Source organism: Capricornis sumatraensis, chromosome 4 (assembly GCF_032405125.1).
Source record: "Capricornis sumatraensis isolate serow.1 chromosome 4, serow.2, whole genome shotgun sequence".
NCBI lineage: Eukaryota > Metazoa > Chordata > Mammalia > Artiodactyla > Bovidae > Capricornis > Capricornis sumatraensis.
This window is the reverse complement of record NC_091072.1, coordinates 64,090,477-64,105,699: the sequence shown is the minus strand read 5'-3', so window position 1 is coordinate 64,105,699 and position 15,223 is coordinate 64,090,477. Positions and strand designations below refer to the sequence as shown.

At 42.8% G+C, this 15,223-nt stretch overlaps 1 protein-coding gene across 1 annotated transcript in view; it reads left to right on the top strand.

The window, feature by feature from the left end:
- Positions 1-15,223, top strand: part of POC1B (POC1 centriolar protein B) — a 108,948-nt gene that overhangs the window by 11,376 nt on the left and 82,349 nt on the right. The gene's annotated exons all lie outside the window — the stretch shown is intronic.

Below are 15,223 nucleotides of genomic sequence, written 5' to 3'. Positions count from 1 at the left end.
GTGTGAAAATGCATGTCGCTTGGGAGGGTTTCAGGGAGCTTGATGTCCCCAAGCAAAGTCAACATGTAAGTAGGAGGGGGGACTTTCAGAGAGGGGGTGGTGTGTACAAGAGAGGTCTTATAAGTGGTGTTTCTCTGGGCAGGTGGTAGCTTTGCGGAAGGAGAGCAAGTGTGAGTACCAGGGTCAGCCCAGGGAGCATCCCGAGCATCATGGGAGCGAGAGTGCAGCGTGATTGACGGCAGTGGGGCTGAAGCACTAGAGGAAACAGAAGGGGAGGTGCGGTGGGTTCATGTATGCTCAGCAGCCTCTCAGAAGGTGGTGGGCTCTTGGGTTTCACAGGATGGGGGGCAGTCAGAGGGGAGAGGATAGGAGCAGATGATAACTTGTGAGTGTCATCCCTCTTATGGAGGCGGAAACTGGAAGCTGAGTAAGTTAGCTAAAGTGGTGTAGCTGGTAAGCAGCAGAGCCTGGCTGAGCCCGATCTCCAGTCAGCTTCTGGAGCCACACTCTTTCCCCTTAGCTCAGTTTCCCAGAAGGCCACACTCAAGTTTACACAAACATTAGAAGAGTTTAAGAGCATTTTCAGGTGATGTGCACAATCTGAGTTGCATGTTAGAAGTTTCCAATTAAAATGATGTGTTTTAGCATTGACGTTATCAGCCTTTCCTCTTTTTGTGTTCAGGGTGGCTCTGTCATCGACTCATTCCCTGTTTCATCTCTGGGGTGTTTGTACAATAAATGATGGTGTAGAACAATTTTATTTACCCCTTTTCTTACTGAATAGAGGCAGAATGAAACTGTGAATTTTATTTTCCTGGCAGTGAAACCGTAATTGAAGTTTGCCAGAAATTCTTTTTCTCTTCTGGTTCTTAGTTGCTGAATTGTGTCTGACTCTTTTGAGACCTCATGGACTGTAGCCCACCAGGCTCCTCTATGCGTGGAATTCTCCAGGCAAGAATACTGGAGCAGGTTGCCACTTCCCAGTCCAGGGTATATTCCTGACCCAGGGATCAAGCCTGCGTCTCCCGCATCTGCAGGCACTTTTTCTTCCCCTGAGCCCCCAGGGAAGCCTGTTATTCTGGTTCTTGATGGCAACCTGTGTAGCAACTTTTACTGAAGCTCCTCCTACTGTTACAGGTTTTAACTCTTGCTCCCAGTGCTGAAGTGACCTCAGGCATGCACTGAGAGGCAGGAGCAGAGTGCTGTCTTTCTCAGATCTCCATATTCGTCGGAAGTAAGGGAGAAAGTGGCCAAAAGTTCAGGCTCCTGGGTTTCACTCTGGAGAATGTAGCTTACTAGAAACACACGTTCTCAACAAGGTCCCCAGGAATTCCAGTGGGGATAACATGTAAACCCCCAGAGCTTGGGCTCTTGGTTAAAGGGACGTGGATGTGGAGTCTGACTGTTGTTGTTGTTTAGTCTCTAAGTTGTGTCCGACTCTTTTGAGACCCCAGTGGGTGGACTGTAGACCACCAGGCTCCTCTGTCCATGGAATTTCCAAGACAAGAATACTGGAGTGGTTTGTCATTTCCTTTTCCAGGAGATCTTCCCACCCCAGGGATCGAACCCATGGCTCATGCATGCTTCCCGCCGGGGAAGCCCTGGAGTCTGACAGACCTGGGTTAAACTCCTTTCTATGTTTACGACCCTGGGCAATTTACTTCACCTCACCAAGCCTCATTTCCTCATCCATAAAAAAGGGGTGATGATAGTTACCTACCTCCTTGTGAGGATTAAGTAAAAGGATGTTTACGAAGTTCTCAAAAGGATTTGGCCCTTAGTGACCACTCCAGAAGGGTTTGCGTTGTTAAGCTCCTCAGCCCTCACGGAGAGTTTGAATACATTAAATTTCTCCACATTGTCATTACTAAAGATTATTTTTAAAGCAGCCACAGTTTCTTTGAGACTCTGCTCACACTAGTAACAGGCTAATTACTTCGTGTCAGCTAGCAGGAAAATTATTCCCTATTCATGGCAGAGGAATTTTGAGTTAGTGCCATCACTTAATTATATCAATACTATTACATGGTGCTTGGATTGGACAAGCTGATTCTGAAAGAATTAGATAGGATATTAAAGTTTATCTAGTTATGGTTAGAATATTGTCTTTGTATTGTGCAACCGTCTCTCTTACTTCTCTCTTGGTTTGTGGTGTCTTTGTCTGGGGATTACATTTTATTTTTCTTGTCTTAAGAAAACTATCTACAGTGAATTCCTCCCCTTAGATTTCCTTAGAAAATGTTCTTGTTTATATCTCCCTGAAGAAGGTGATCCAGTGTTTTCTGTTGTAACCCAAAACCAATATGAACCTAGAAATGCAACAGAAAGTACAAAATCGTGGTGCCCTCAAACCAGAGAGCTGAGTTTTGTCCTGGTAGGGGGTTTTAAAGCAGACATAATGAAGGTACGAAGTATATCAAGGAACTTCTGAAATAATTGAAAAATTCAAGAGTTTCTATACAGAGGTGATTGAGTTTTTCAGACCCTCTTGACTATGGAATGAAAAGGCCTGAGAGGAATATAATCCAAATTTTTTAAGCTGTGAAGGATACTAGATGGTGAACATGGGCCTGCTACAATATGCACTTTTTGACCCATTAATAATTATTCAGGGAATTTATCACAGTGATATTTTGTACATATCAGAAATAACACATGTTCATTGCAGCGTTGTATGTAAACAACCTAAATGTGGTCACCTGGTTGAAAAAATTAAGATATAGGTACATCATAGAATGGTTTCCCCGGTGGTTCAGTGGTAAAGAATCTGTCTGCAATGCAGGAAATGTGAGTTCAGTCTCTGGGTTGGGAAGATACCCTGGAGAAGGAAATGGCAACCCATTCCAGTATTCTTGCCTGGAGAATTCCATGGACAGAGGAGCTTGGCAGGCTACAGTTCACGGGGTCACAGAGTCAGACACAACTTAGAGACTAAACACCGCCACCATAGAATACTATTCAGCTATGAAAAAGACCGAGGCTGACTTCTGCCTCCAGTCACCGTAGTTAACTAGGAACCAACTTGCCCTCCAGCTGAAAGCATCTGTGAAATGAGACAATACAAGGCAACTGTTTTCGGTTGTTGAGCGACAGGGAACGTGAACTGGTGATCCTTGCAGGAAGGAAACGCAAGGTGAGCCCCTCCCGTTCGCGCATGGCCTTGGCTTTCTCTCAGGGGCACTCTCCCTGCTGCCCACAGAAGGCAGAGCCGAGCAGAGCGAGCCTGGCCGAGCCGAGGCAGCAGAGGCCTTGATTCTGGCCGTGTCAGGGCCAAGCTGCTGAGACAGGTGGGCGGCCGCAGACTCTGTGGGGCCGCTGCAGTTTTGGCTGAGGTGCACTTGAGAGAGTGTGGGGTCTAGGGGAGATCCTTTCCTGCCAGGCAGGAGGCGGGGGAGGATGAGGAAGAGGCTGGTGATCCCAGGGACCATGCCGGGTAGAGCTCGACCAAGCTGTAGCTCAAGCAGAGGGGAGATCTTTCCCAGCACCTCAGGCGAGACACCAGGGAGGCCAGGCCGTAGGCATCGGGACCGCATCTGAAATAAAGGGTATGCCCGAAAACTCAGTTCACAACTGAAGGAGTTTCACTCTGACAAAGAATAAAACCAAGTCTGACAAGATCAAAAGGAGTAAAACGTAAAATGCACCCTGACTAGAACTGCTTATGGCAGGGATGTGGGTTAGTGATTCTGAAACTGTTGGCGTGCTCTAGACTTGAACAAAAGTATATTGAGTGTAATGTGAGTCAGATTTTTTTTTTTTTCTTTTTACCGTGGGCAAGGAGAGTTATAAATGTTAGAAGACGAAGGGCTGAAATGTACTCTGTGCTGTTAGATTGAAATGGGAGTTACCAGTATATGAACACATGGTTCTTAATATCTTTATCTTGATTTCTGCATATAGATAGATACGCTTTCTATTTATATCTTATTTCTTAGTTCTGAGATTTCTGTTTATGTCTTAGTTCTGTCAGCTATCACAGCAGTTTGTGCATGCGTGCTAAGTTGCTGACTCTCTTCAGCCCTGGGGACTGTAGCCCTCCAGGCTCCTGTGTCCACGGGATTCTCCAGGCAAGAACACTGGAGTGGGTTGGCATGTCCTCCTCCATGGGATCTTCCCAACCCAGGGATCAAACCCACGTCTCTTACATCTCCTGTGTTGGCAGGCGTGTTCTTTTACCCCTAGCACCACCTGGTAAGCCCAGTAGCAATGAGCAAACATAGTTGCCAGATCTTGGTTTCTAAGTTTGCCATTCTCTATGAAAAGGAATCAGAACTTCTTGGGGAGAAAAAGACCTGCACCAGGGCTGGAGCGGGGAAAGTACATCTTGCAGTACCTTGTAATTATGGAAGCAAGGAAGTATTCAAAGAATGATGGACACATATCAGAACACAAAGGCAAGCTTTAAGGGGCTCTTCCTAGCCAAATCTGGGACAGTATGAGAATCAGAATAAATAATGATAAATCTGGATAATAGCCCATTGAGTAAAATAATCTGAGTCCATACTGATGTAAATGAGCAATTGAATAAGTAGATAGATGGAGAAAAAGAGAAGATTCTTCCTTAAAATAGTAAATCAATGAATTAAGTATTAGTTCATTAAGTAGTAAATTAAAGAATAATGGGTTCAAAAATTATTGAAGGATGCTAAAATTAGTGGGTGACAGTTTATTGAGGAAGAGGATATTTACATAATTTAAACTATCTTCCCCACAAAATACTTATTAATTACAAAGGGGAAAAAACACCAACTTTATAAGGCAGAAATTACCTACACCAAGTGATCAAGGTTAATCTCACCAATATTGGGACAAACAGATATCAAATGTACCCTAATACAATGCACTGATAAGGGCACAGCATAACTTTTTGTGACATTCTTGTCAAAATGTATGTATCCTAAATCTAATGACAAGGAAACATCTGCAAAAAATAAACTGAAAAAAAAAAAAAAAAGACCAGATTTGTGATTACCAGAGGCAGTGGTAGGAGAAGCAGGAATTGGATGAGAGTGGTCAAAAGGTGCAAACCTCCAGCTGTAAGAGACGTACTACTGGGGGTGCAGAAGTGTAATTAACACTGCTTTACTGCTATATGTGGGCTTCCGAAGCGGCGTAGTGGTAACAAATCCACCTGCCTGTGTGGGAGAAGCAGGTTCAATCCCTGAATTGGGAAGATCCCCTGGAGGAGGAAATGGCAACCCACTCCAGGATTCTTGCCGGGAAAATCCCATGGATAGAAGAGCCTGACGGACTATAGTGCATAGGGTCTCAAAGATGCGGACACGACTGAGCAACTGATCAAAACAGATCAACCAACCGACATTATATATAAAAGTTAAGAGTAAATCCTAAAAGTTCTCATCATGGGGAAAAATATTTTCTTCCCTATTCCTTTGCTGTATCTATATGAGATGATGGGTGTTCACTAGACTTATTGTGGTAATCATTTGAGGCATGTAAGTCAAATCATTATGCTGTACACCTTAAATATACAGTGTAGCATGTCAGCTATGTCTCAATAAAACTGGAGGAAGAAATTATAAATAACCTAGACAAAAATGTGACTAGACACCCACGTTTGTTTAAGCACATAGGAGGATACTCAAGACAATGAGTATCTTCTCTCCTCGGTGCTTAAACAAATATGTTCAATATGCCTCCAGGAAGGGGAACCAGGTGGCCAAGGGCTGGAGGGAAATTCAGTAAATACTCCTGTAATATTGGAATTCTGTATCATACACACTTGCACAATGGAACAGATAAGCTAATTTAACAACAAATGTAAAAAGCCGGAGGCAATACCATGCTTTCCAGAAAAGGTATTCCTCACAAAGCAAGCCTCTAATGAACCATAGTTGATTTTGGTTAAATCAGTGAGAGTGCTTGGGTTGATTACAGAAAGTTATTGCTCTTCAACACAACGACTGATGCCCTTTTGGACACTATGGAGAGCAAACCATTAGTATATATTCTTTGTCGTCAGCTCCAGGTGAGTGTGGACTTTGTTCTTTCTTTTGTCCTAATGAGGATTTCTTGAAACAATGGACTACTGTTATAGAATATAATTTAAAGATTTTTTTTTTTAGTGGCTAGACTTGTTAAACTTTTAGCTTCCTCCCTCTGATAGTTAATCTCAAACAGATGGTGATTAGGTACAAGCTTTGACATTTTAAACGATGGGGTAATGTTTATAGAGGGTGTGGTTCACTGGAAATGTATGAACGCAAATTCCAAGTTGACACTGTACAGCACGGATACCAATAATCAAATACCTTTTATTATGATGGTATTAGGGTTTGGTGGATCAGGGTTAAGGAACTGAGGAGGGAAATTCAGTGTCGGTTTTCATAGAAGAATGCGTTTGTGACCGTTTTGTAGATTGCTAGTCCTTTTCCTGTTTTCTTGAAATTTGGAAGACACTGTAGCATGTATGCTGAGCCACACAGTTTTAAATGGGACATCTCTGCTGCTAGTGTTTCATAGTTAATAGGGCTCGGAAATGCCACCTGGCTCTCAGGTTTAGCTGTCCACATCCTTTAAGTGTTCACCCTGCTTTCTGTCACTTCTCTTTAGCAGGCCTCATGCTGATAATAGCAAATATTGCTATAATACAGGTAAGTAGCCATCAACTCTTAAAGCTAACAATTTTTGAGCATCCACTCTGGTTAAGGGTAAGGGTTTCCATAGTGGCTCAGACAGTAAAGAATCTGCCTGCAATGCAGGAGACCCAGGTTCGATCCCTGGGTCAGGAAGATCCCCTGGAGAAGGGAATGGCTACCCACTCCAGTATTCTTGCATAGAGAAATCCCATGGACGGAGGAGCATGGTGGGCTACCGTCCATGGGATCACAAAGAGCTGGACACGACTGAGCAGCTAACACTAAGTCTGTTAAGGTGCCCTTTTCCTTTTCGGAGGAAATATGTAAAAGCGCAATTCCTAAGTCACCATCGTGGTTGTGTCACATTCTTCTACCTCTGGCTCTGTGTCTCTCCCACCCCTGCCACCAGCCCCAATTAATTGTCACTTCACATTGATCCTATAGTAACATTGTTTCCTGGTTGTATTGAATATTAGGGACCCTATGAACCTTCAGTGAGTTCGTGGGTCAGTTGTGTGTATTAACTCTCTCTACTGCCTCCCTCCCGGTTTCTCCTCAACCCCCACCGTTCCAGCTTTGATCCCACCACTCCACTGAAACAATTCTGCTGCCAAACCAGCCTTTGATCCTCAGGCCTACAGCTGGCTTCTTGGGCAGTTGACCTGTGTGGTCGCACAAGGCACACATTTCGTTTAAGGCCCTGCCATCCCGGTCTTGACATTTTCATTGATTTCCTACAAGAGACCCCACGTTTACATCTTATACTGGATCCTACAAACGATGTAGCTGGTCGTGTTCAGGCCTGATCTTACCAAGTCTCTTTGAAGCCTTTGACAACAGCCCTGTCACCCTCTGTGAGTACACACTCTATTCCTGCACACCGCAGTCTCCTGGCCCTTCCTACTCCACTAACGGCTCCTTCCTTTCACTTCCTTTTGTCCAGGTTAAGTACCGTCATCCGCTTCTGTATCTAGACTTACTGCTTGAGTGACCCCATCCAATTTCCAGTCTCTAATATATTATCTACACTGTCACTGCTGACAGTAGCAAAAACTAAAGCTACCGTAATAATAGCTACAGCCGAGTGTTTTCTGTGTGCCAGGCTTGGCTTATGAGCATTATTTCACTTAATGCCTTAAATGCCTTAATCTCATTAAATATCTCTAGCATGCACCTGGGTGCCCAGGCCAGCAGCCGGGCACCTTGTTTTCTTTTCTCTCTTTCCCCCTCACATCTAGTGTGTTTGCAAACCTTGCGGACTCTGTCTTTACAATAGACCTTGGTTTTGACTACTTCTCCCGCTTCCACAGCCTGGTCCAGACCACTTCCTCCTGGCTGCACTGTTGCAACAGCCTCCAAACTGATTTCCTTCTTCCCTCTGTATGCACTCCAAACAACAGCCAGACTGAGATTTTCTGTTTGTTTTGTCTAAACATTTTTTTGAAGTATAAGATATGTACCAACGTTGAACAGCTTGCTGAATCTCCGCAGTGTGACTTGCCTGTTTTGCCAGTACCCTTGACCTCCCTTATAGCCACTGTCCTCCCTGCCTGCCACCCACATAATCTCTATGCTCACTTCTAACTCCATAGATCAGTTTTGCTTCTTGAACTTCATGAGTACATTTTAATTACACAGGTACACAGTATGTATATACCACAATTTGTCTATCTGTTTTATTTTGATAGGCAGTTGGGTTTCTAGTTTTGGTCTTCTTTGAGTGATGTTCCATAAACATTACTGTATATATCTTCTGCTGAACATGGGTAAGAATTTCTGCAGGTATTTGACTTAGAAGTTGAATTGCTGAGTCAGATGGTAAGTGTGTATTCAGCTGCTTGTTGTTGTTCAGTCACTAAGTCGTGTCTGACTCCTGCTACCTCATGGCCTGTTGCCCACCAGGCTTCTCTTTCCATGGGATTTCCCAGGCAAGAGGACTGCAGTGGGTTGCCATTTCCTTCTCCAGGGGATCTTCCTGATCCAGAGATTGAACCCACTTCTCCTGCATTTGCAGGAGGATTCTTTACCACTGAGCCACCAGGGAAGCCCAAATATAGTCATCTTGTGTGTGTGTGTGTGTGTGTGTGTGTGTGTGTGTGTTTCTGTGTTAGTTGCTCAGCTGTGTCTGACTCTTTGAATGCTATGGACTGTAGCCCTCTGGGTTTCTTTGTCCATGGAATTCTCCAGGCAAAAATACTGGAATGGGTTGCCATTTCCTTCTCCAGGGGATCTTCCTGACCCAAGGATACAACCCAGGTCTCCTGCACTGCTGGCAGATTCTTTACCATCTGAGTCACCAGGGAAGTCTTTCAGCTTAACAGATTTCAAAACAATTTTCCAAGGGTGGTTATAACCACCAACATTATCTGAGAGTTCCCTTGTTCCACATACTCACCAAAATTTGGTATTATTTATCTCTTCTGTTGTGTTTTTCATTCTGTCTGCCCTCTGATGGATAAGGATAAGAGGCTTATGGAAGCTTCCTGATGGGAGAGACTGACTGAGGGGGAAACTGAGTCTTTTTCTCATAGGCGGGGCCATACTCCATAAATCTTTAATCCAATTTTCTGTGGATGGGGGGGTGGGGGGGATGCTGTGTTCCATCCCTGTTTTCTGATCTGAGGCCAAACTGCGGTGGAGGTGATGAAGATAATGGCGACCTCCTTCAAAAGGTCCGGTGCACACACTGCTGCACTCAGTGCCTCAGACACTGCAGCAGCCACCGCCAACCCACGCCTCTGCCAGAGCTCCTGGACACTCTCGGACAAGTCTGGATCAGTCTCCTGTTGGGTGATTGCTCCTTTCTCCTGGGTCCTGGTGCACACAGGGTTCTGTTCATGCCCTCCAGAGTCTATTTCCCCGGTCCTGTGTAAGTTCTGGTGGCTCTATGGTGGGGTTAATGGCGACCTCCTCCAAGAGGGCTTATGCCACACCCAGGTCTGCTGTACCCAGAGCCCCTGCCCCTGCAGCAGCCCACAGGAGACACTGAAACACTCAAAGGCAGGTCTGGCTCAGTCTCTGATCACATGGAGCACAGCCTTATCTAACTCAACAAAACCATGAGCCATGCCATGTAGGGCCACCCAAGAAGGACAGGTCATGGTGGAGAGTTCTGACAAAACGTCATCCACTGGAGAAGGGAATGGCAAAGCACTTCAGTATTCTTGCCTTGAGAACCCATGAACAGTATAAAAAGGCAAAAAGATAGGACGCTGAAAGATGAACCCCCCAGGTCAGTAGGTGCCCAATATGCTACTGGAGATCAGTGGAGAAATAACTCCAAAAAGGATGGAGCCAAAGCAAAAACACCACCCAGGTGTGGATGTGACTGGTAATGGAAGTAAAGTCTAATGCTGTAAAGAGCAATACTGCATTGGAACCAGTTAGGTCCATGCATCAAGGTAAATTGGAAGTGGTCAAACAGGAGATGGTAAGAGTGAACATCTCCTTTTTAGGAATCAGTGAAGTAAAAGGGACTGGAATGGGTGAATTTAACTCAGATGACCATTATATCTACTACTGTGGGCAAGAATCCCTTAGAAGAAGTCGAGTAGCCCTCATAGTTAACAAAAGAGTCTGAAATGCAGTACTTGGATGCAATCTCAAAAATAACAAAATGATCTCTATTCATTTCCAAGGCAAACCATTCAACATCACAGTAATCCAAGTCTATGCCCCAACAAGTAAGGCTAAAGATGCTGGAGTTGAATGGTTCTATGAAAATCTACAAGACCTTCTAGAACTAACACCCAAAAAAAGATGTCCTTTTCATTTTAGGGGACTGGAATGCAAAAGTAGGAAGTCAAGAGATACCTGGAGTAACAGACAAATTTGGCCTTAGAGTACAGAATGAAGCAGGGCAAAGGCTAACACAGTTTTGTCAAGAGAATGCACTAGTCATAGCAAACACCCTCTTCCAACAACACAAGAGAAAATTCTATACATGGACATCACCAGATGGTCAACACCGAAATCAGATTGATTATATTCTTTGCAGCTGAAGATAGAGAAGCTGTATATAGTCAGCAAAAACAAAACTGGGAGTTTACTGTGGCTCAGATCATGAACTCCTTATTGCCAAATTCAGACTTAAATTGAAGAAAGTAGGGAAACCATAGACCATTCAAGTATGACCTAAATCAAATCCCTTATACAGTGGAAATGACAAATAAATTCAAGGGATTGGATCTGATAGAGTGCCTCAAGAACTATGGATGGAAGTTTGTGACATTGTACAGGAGGCAGTGATCAAGACCATCCCCAAGAAAAACACAAAAAGGCAAAATGGTTGTCTGAGGAGGCATTACAAATAGCTAAGAAAAGGAGAGAAGCTAAAGGCAAAGGAGAAAAGGAAAGATATCCCCATTTGAATGCAGAGTTCCAAAGACTAGCAAGAAGAGATAAAGCCTTCCTCAGCGATCAAGTCAAAGAAATAGAGGAAAACAATAGAATGGGAAAGACTAGAGATCTCGTCAAGAAAATTAGAGATATCAAGGAAACATTTCATGCAAAGATGGGCTCAATAGAGGACAGAAATGGTATGGACCTAACAGAAGAAGAAGATATTAAGAAGAGGTGGCAAGAATACACAGAAGAACTATACAAAAAAGATCTTCATGACCCAGATAACCACAGTGTGATCACTCAACTCTTACATTCTGAAATGCAAAGTCAAATGGGCCTTAGGGAGTATCGCTATGAACAAAGCTAGTGGAGGTGATGGAATTCCAGTTGAGCTATTTCAAATCCTAATGCTGTGAAAGTGCTGCACTCAGTATGCCAGCAAATTTGGAAAACTCAGCAGTGGCCACAGGACTGGAAAAGGTCAGTTTTCATTCCAATCCCAAAGAAAGGCAATGCCAAAGAATGTCAGACTACCACACAGTTGCACTTATCTCACACATTAGCAAAGTAATGCTCAAAATTCTCCAAGTGAGGCTTCAACAGTACGTGAGCTGAGAACTTCCAGATGTTCAAGCTGGTTTTAGAAAAGCCAGAGGAACCAGACATCAAATTGCCATCATCGAATAAACAAGAGAGTTCCAGAAAAACTTCTGCTTTATTGACTATGCCAAAACCTTTGACTGTGGATCACAGCAAACTGTGGAAAATTCTGAAAGAGATGGGAATACCAGACCACCTGCCTCCTGAGAAATCTGTATACAGGGCAAGAAGCAACAGTTAGAACTGGAAATGGAACAATCGACTAGTTCCAAATAGGGAAAGGAGTATGTCAAGGCTGTGTATTGTCACCCTGCTTATCTAACTTACAGGCAGAATACATCATGAGAAATGCTGGGCTGGATGAAGCACAAACTGGAATCAAGATTGCCAGGAGAAATATCAATAACCTCAGATATGCAGATGATACCACCCTTACAGCAGAAAGCAAAGGTGAGCTAAAGAGCCTCTTGATGAAAGTGAAAGAGGAGAGTGAAAAAGTTGGCTCAACATTCAGAAAACGAAGATCATGGCATCTGGTCCCATCACTTCATGGCAAATAGAAGGGGAAACAATGGAAACAGTGAGAAACTTTAATTTCTTGGGCTCCAAAATCACTGCAGATGGTGACTGCAGCCATGAAATTAAAAGAAGCTTGCTCCTTGGAAGAAAAGTTATGACCAACCTAAACAGCATAATAAAAAACAGAAACATTACTTTGTGATAACGGTCCATCTAGTCAATGCTATGGTTTTCCCAGTAGTCATGTATGGATGTGAGAACTGGACTGTAAAGAAAGCTGAGCGCCAAAGAATTGATGCTTTTGAAATGTGGTGTTGTAGAGGACTCTTGGCAGTCCCTTGGCCTGCATGGAGATCCATCGGTCAATCCTGGAGGAAATCAGTCCTGAATATTCATTGAAAGAACTGATTCTGAAGCTGAAGCTCCAATACTTTGGCCACCTGATGTGAAGAACTGACTTATTAGAAAAACCCTGATGTTGGAATGGATTGAGGGCAGGAGGAGAAGGGGGCAGCCTAGGATGAGATGGTTGGATGGCATCACCAACTCAACGGACATGAGTTTGAATAAGCTCCGGGAGTCAGTGATGGACAGGGAAGCCTGACGTGCTGCAGTCCATGGGGTTGCAAAAAGTCAGACACGACTGAGCGACTGAACTGAACTGATCTCTTCTATTGTAGCCATTCTAATGAGAGTGTAGTAATATCTCGTCGTTTTAATTTGCACTTTGCTGGTGACTGTGGATTTGAGCACCTTTTTATACATTTATTAGCCATTTGTATATCTTCCCGTATGAAGTGCCTATTTAAGCCCTTTGCCTATTGGCCTACTGTGTTTTCTTGACTTTCCTTATTGATTTGTTGGGTTCTTTATATATTCTTTGTTATATGTTGGATAACTGTATTGTGAATATCTTTTTCCTCTCTGTGGCTTACCATTTTATTTGCTTAGTGATGTCTTTCAGTGAGTAAAATTTCTTAATTCTAGTGTAGGACAAATGATCATTCTTTTAGTATTTTAGTAATTTTCATGTGTTATTTAAACAATCGTGCCTACCCCAGTGGCCATGAATATTTTCCCCTAAGTTCTCTTCTAAACGCTTATCGTCCTGCCTATTGTATTTAGAGCTGTAATCCATATGGAACTATTTTTGTGTATAGTACAAAATATAGGAGACATTGTCTTTCTCATTGTGAATACCCAGTTGATCCACCATGATTATTGGCTGGCCCATCCTTTTCTCACTGTCAAATGACAGTTTTCTTAAATCATAAGATACTCCTGTTCGGAATCCTTTAGTGGCTTAGAACTAAATACACACCTCTCACGTGGCTCCTTGCCGGCATCTGCTTCCTTCTTGGCTTCCATCCCTGGTTGTCTTTTTCTCCCTGTCCTGGCGGACATGCTGGCCTCCTTGCTGTTCCTCAGACTGCCAAATTCATTGCTGTCTCAGGCCCTACATGTGGAGTCCTTCTGCCTGGAGTGCTCTTTCTTCATGTCTCAGCCTGAACCGCTTCTCATTTCCCTCAAGTCTCTGCTTAGATGGGGGTGTCCTTTCCTTAAATAGAATCACTCACCACTCTGTATAACATTAAGAAAGGGAAAAAGGTATAAGCTTCCATTATAAGTACAAGAGACATGATTATAACATTAATTAACACTGCTGTATGAAAATTGCTGAGGGAGTAAGTCCTAAGAGTTCTTATCACAAGGGAAAATTGTTTTTTCTATTTCTTTAATAAGAATTATGAGATGATAGATGTTCGCTAAATCTATTGTGGTAATCATTTTATGATGTATATCTCATAACTGGAAGAAAAAAAGAATAAATAGTCTATAAAAGTCCTCTGAATATGTATGACATTACTGATGAACTATCTCCTACTCTATTGCAGTTCCATGAAATTGTGTCTTATTTCCTTTTGTAGCTCTTGTTTGTAGTATAATACCTTAGAACTCGAGTCCTAAATATAGCACATATGATAATTCATGGTTTTCCCTGTTTTGTCACATTAGCCACAAATAATTTGAACCTGATTTATTTAATAATTTGATGAATTGTGATGGAACATCAGCTTTTGTACTTTAAGAAAAAAAAGGGGGGTAGTATGCAGCTTATAAACTCACTTTAACTATTTTACATGGAAACAATGCATAGACCAAGTTCGAATGAATTTTATCTATGGCTGAAGAACTTAGAAGCTTTTCAGAGCTTCAGAAACTTTTCTTCAGAAACTCTTCTCTTCTAAGAGTAATACTAATTGTGTTTCGAGGTATTTTTTCCTGAACATTCTATAATATTTAATGATTCTCACTGACCTGGTTTCTCTCACTGGGGCTATTTTGGGGGCACAGGCATATATAATGGGCTTCCCTGGCGGCTCAGTTGGTAAAGAATCCGCCTGCAATGCAGGAGACCTGGGTCAGGTCCTGAGTTGGGAAGATTCCCCTGGAGAAGGGAATGGCTACCCACTCCCGCATTCTGGAATGGAGAATTCCATGGATTGTATAGTCCATCGGGGCGCAAAGGGTCGGATATGACTGAGCGACTTTCACTTCACTTCATTTCAATGCATATACAATATTTGGTTTTGTGGCAAGAGTTAGATCTGTCTTTCATTTGTTTACTTCCTGATCAAAGGCATTTATTTCCGCTATTGATTCCATTTGTCTTCCTTTTCTTAAAGCCTTAAGGTGATGTCTGAAACACATGATTCTTTAATAATTGTAGGATGTTGTAACAGAGCACAAAGTGGGTTTTAAGCTTACCTTATCTTGCTATAAAAGGCATTACTGGTCAGTTAACAAAACTGGAAAACATTTGGTCAGTTAAAGTACTGTCACTGATAAATTTTGTGAAATTGATTGCAGTGTTTTTGGAATGTAGAAGAATAGCTTTATTCTTAGAAATATGCCCTTAAGTATTTAGGAATAAAGGTGCCATGGTGTTGAATTTACTTACCCCAAAATGGCTTAAGAAAAAAAATTGTGTGTGTGTGTGAGTGTGTGCATGTGCGTGCACATGCATGCTTGTGTACAGAAAAAGAAAGAGTGAGCCCACAAGAAAATTATAAACCAAATGGGGCAAAATGGTAACAACAGGTGGATCTGGTAAAAAGTATATTAATGTTCATTATACTGTTAATGTAACTGTTCTGCAA